We start from the raw sequence: 4,797 nt of genomic DNA, 5'->3' as shown, positions 1-4,797 counted from the left end.
TTTATAAAAGCGAAAGTCGAACGAAAAAATTTAAGAAAAATAACAGTAAAATATGTTTTCTAGGCAAAATTTGGTCATTTTAGCGTTGATTACGAATTTTTGGATGCAAAACTAATATTTTCTGCAATTTATCTGCTTTCTTGGACATAAATTCGACCGAAAACTGATAAGGCATGAATATTTTTAGATTTTTAGGAATAATAGATAACGTGGTTCAATGCGTAATGTGATAATGCGATAAAAGTGTCAAATTTGCGACCCATTGCTAACGGCAACGGAAGCGATCGCATTACGAATGATTAACCTCTGTTGCCAAAAATCACCCAAATAACCGGTCAGTGTAAAACGCAGACTGCAGACTGCAGACTGCAGACTGCAGACTGCAGACCAGAGATAAAATGCAGACTGAGGGTAAAATGCAGACTGCAGACTGCAGACTGCAGTTTAATAAAATAATAATGAAAAAAGAGTTATAAGAGTGTTAGTAGCCGTTTGTACTTTCACACTGAAACCCCAACACAGCTCCCATCGCTTTGGTTGCCCCACCGCATGTTTTAAATCCGGATTTTTATCGAACTCTGTAAGAATTGAAGCTGTTTGAATCCTTGTTGTTTGAAAAAGGACAGTTTCGTTAAGTGAGTTGCTTTTAGGCAAAGAAGTCACCACCCCGTAATTCAACTGTCCATTTTGCTGCACTGAACAAAGTAATCGAGTAATTACCCAATAACTCAATTTATTTTGACACGCATGGCTACAGTACCAATTAACAAAGACAGAGATAACGTGGATTTTGCAACCATTTAACGTTTCAATTCAGTCGGCTTAAGGACGTTCGCGCTAATTGTTTGTGCGCAACGTTACTGCGCAGGTAACGCGACTGTAATATGTCACGCATTACTTCGAGCATTAGTGAAGTTGAGGTTTTAAAACCTTTGCAAAAACCGTAGACGATAAGTCTTGCACAGCGTTGGATCAGAGAAGATCGTGATCAGTCAAAATTGATTCAAAATATTTATGAAAGTCAAGTAGACTACTGCACGACTGATATTCGCGAGGTTTTATCAGTCGTGCACTAGTCTACTTGACTTTCATACAATTTTTTCAAGCATCAGTTAAAATAACATGGCGACAAAAACGCCGAGGAAAAAATTCCAGGCCAGCAAAAGAATGGCACATTTATTTCCAAATCATCATGAAACTTCAAAGAGAAGTGAGCGGGAGGATGAAAAAGCTCTGGAAAAGGTAGCTGATCGAGTAGACTAGTGGCTGAAAGTTTGGAAAACTCGAGGACGAACCGTTGCGTAAATTTAATGGGGCTGTTTCTTTTTAATGTTTTTATTGCCCTCCCAATTTAAGTTCAAAGTGAATGCATGTTTTTAAAGTTCTTTTCCTTTACTTTCGTGAAAATTGAGCAGTATTTTTGTCCTCGTCCGCTTGAATAGTGCGGACCTGCGTGGAAACAATCAGCGATTGAATTTCACAAAAAAACACACTCCAGAAGATGAGCATGACGGCAATGGAGAGATATTATACAAAACACCAACCAAATGAAGATGACCCCTGCTTAAAACTTCGTTGCTATGCTCGAGAAAGGTTTTTTTTTCGGTAAAAACCTTTCATCTCTTCAACGATCGATCCTCTCTTGGGTTCCAGTCCTTGCCCGACAGGTCACGCAAAAGCGTGACAAACGAACTTTTCCAAGACCTTTGCAAAATCACATCGATTTTACTCGTTCAGATCATCGGTGACCCCTATTTTTTTAATCATGAATCACTTATTTTACTTACTATCTACAAAATATGATGAAATGAAAAAATTCTCACCGTAAGAAGTTATCTTTTTTTAACATTTTCTTTCCTCGTGCCATCGAATTCTGGTAGTGGTTGCAACGGATAGAGCTTACGAAAACGCTCGTCGAGGATGAACTCTACTGTTTACCACATCCCTAGTGGCATACAATTATCTAAAAATCTCACTCCTAAAAACCTATGCACGGAAACTTTCACTCAACAGTTTATTTTTTATGATTTTCGATGGATGAGCAGATGAGCCTACATCTCGCTATTATGAGCGATTTCTCGAAATTACGGCATTTTTCCACTGCCATTTTCTCCGAAACAAAGTCGGTGACCCCCATTTTTTTTTTTCATTTTTGGAGTAAGTACCTTATGACCTAACTCTAGGCGAGAAATGAAGAAAATCTCACCGTAGGAAGATTTTGGCGCGAACGTCCTTAAGCCAGTATGACTGGTGTAAAAATTTCTTATTAGGATCCTTTCATTCGCTTTCGTGTACGTTATGTTTATCCTTTAGTTCACAAGCTCGTTTGTTTTGCATCTGCAAGATGTAATTTTCAATTAAAACCTCTCCCTATGGGTTATCACGCATAGCTTAACCAATGAAATCCCCGCGTCCTAATTGCTCGGAATACATGAAATTCTTTGTGCATTTCGTTGCACCGAAAAAAGACAACCGAGATTATTCAGGTATTCGAAGTAATAATTGTTGGTTTTTCGATCGATTTCCCTCGATGTACCGGTGTGACAAATAATTTGGAACATTGCAATGCATCTGGAAGCGCAAAAACAAAGCACAGATGATTTCAACGCGTACGATCGCATCCCCAAAAGGTGCAGCGACCTGCAGTCATAATAATGTGAGTTGTTGACAGATGTAAAACAGGATTGTCTTTCAAACAATCTTTATTTTATCCTTATGACTCGTTTTTGGGGTCTTATGCATTATGCATAAAGACCCCTAAGTCAGAGGCAGATCTTGTCAGTATGTCACTTTGAGGACGAGAACACACGTGACAGTCTGGCTTGTAGACTGGGTACTAGTAATTGCGAGTCATTGTTTCAAGTGTCGGCCATTTTGCTTCTAGCCTTCGCCGTTTGTATATAAGTCTGCGGTCGTTTTCCCTGTTTTGGGAAAAAATTGAAGAGATTTCCGTCGCAGATTAGTTGTAATTGTTCAAGGTAAGCTATTTCTGTTTCAAAGTTGATCTTTCGTGCTGTTTCAAATTGGTTTTCTTTCCTTCTTTCATTTCAATTACGTTAAGATTCTTCTATTTATGTGGGAGATCACAAGAATGACTCTAGACGGGAAGGGAAATAGTTTTATTAAAGGGGGCGAACTCGAAGAGTTACGGGGCTAACTCGAGGGGGCTAACTCGCAACGGAGCGAAACCACTGGCTTCCACTTTCCTGGCTTGTTTGTTCTTTGTTATTTCATCCAGGTGACGTCGCTGAGTGGAGTTTCCTCGGCGATATCGATACGGGAGTTGTTTACTCACGCAAGCCAACAAATAGTCATTTGTTCGCTCAGAACATCTTACAGAACTTTATAGATTATTTCCAATAACCAAAATATTGTTCAAAGTAGAGTTATCAAAGTAGAATTGTTCAAAGTAGAATTATCTTGTATTTGATGGTATATAATAGCAGTAAGTGACATTGCTACACATTGCTTACCAGCATTCACAGCAAAGATTGCTTCATTTCCTTGGCTAGAGTCAGTGGACACAGTGGTTACTAGATCAATGATATCAAATATTGTAGGACCTGGATTTTCCCCCACATCATCACCTGTATTTTCAGGTATTGCGAATGCTGTGTGTACCATCAATGTTTATTACTGCTACTCCAGTAGATCGTAGATGCTGCTAGTAACACTGTTGGATTCTCAGGATTCATTGGAGCATGTCTATAGATTTTTACTATAGTGTGGTAAATTGTTTTGATCAAATGGCTTTTCCCAGCACTACCTGACCTCCAGTTATAAATAAATAAACTGGTTCAACAATTTGTGACTTCAGGCTGTTGAGGTTTTCATTTATTTCTAGTCCATGAAGGCACCCTGTTGAAAGCTTTGCATTTCATTTTTAATTATTTAATGATCTAACTGATTCACGTAATTGGTCATCAGATATTCCTCTTTGCTGTTTATACATTGTTATTGCTGATGGACTGTGATTTCCAGTAGTTTGGGAATTTGCACCAAGCTCTGAGGGTACATGTTTATTGAACATCTACTGATGATTCATCTTAGAATTCTAGTTGAATTTCAGCATTCTCTTGATCATTTATAAGATCGTATGAATAAATGACAGTGTCATGCTTGTTTTTTAGCCATTCTAGTGCTTCTGTTACTAGTAAATAGCTGATAGAGATGCTGTAGTGTGCACCAAAAGTTGTCTAAAGTGTGCAAATTGCAATAAGAGAAAGATTAGCGGCAAGTCATCGATGTAAAATTCTAAACAGGGCCTGAAATTTGAAGCATACTGAAGAAACCCATTTCACTGCTGCATTGTGGCAAATTTTCAACCAATCACGCATGGACGCATGGTGGGCTGAATGGAGTTAAACTAAGCATAAGACCCCAAGTACGCATTGCGGACCTATTTTTTTATTAGTAGTAGTAGGTGCATCCGAACTTCAGTTCGGTGACATGATGAAATTCTTCTTCCAGATCAATCTGTCTGCCATTGCTGCTCTCATTTCGTCGTTGTTAAGCCCAGTGTCGCTTTTCAGGACGTCTTTTAGTGTAGTATTTGGACGTCCTCTTCTACGAGGTTCTTCTGGCGACCAAAAAATCAGTGAACCAGCAGGTTCATTGTGACGAGAGACGTGTCCAGCGAGTGTGAGCCGTCTTCTCTTGATGGTGGCAGATAACTTGGGGATAGGTCCATATAATTGTTCGTTGGACATGTGCGCTCTCCAGGAGACGTTTTTCACCCGTCTTAGCATGCGAGTGTACGTCCCATCTACTTTCTTCACAAGAGTTTACTAATATTTA

The sequence above is a fragment of the Montipora foliosa genome, chromosome 13 (assembly GCF_036669935.1).
Source record: "Montipora foliosa isolate CH-2021 chromosome 13, ASM3666993v2, whole genome shotgun sequence".
In the NCBI taxonomy this organism is placed as follows: domain Eukaryota; kingdom Metazoa; phylum Cnidaria; class Anthozoa; order Scleractinia; family Acroporidae; genus Montipora; species Montipora foliosa.
The sequence above is the reverse complement of the archived record's forward strand: the minus strand, read 5'-3'. Positions refer to the sequence as shown.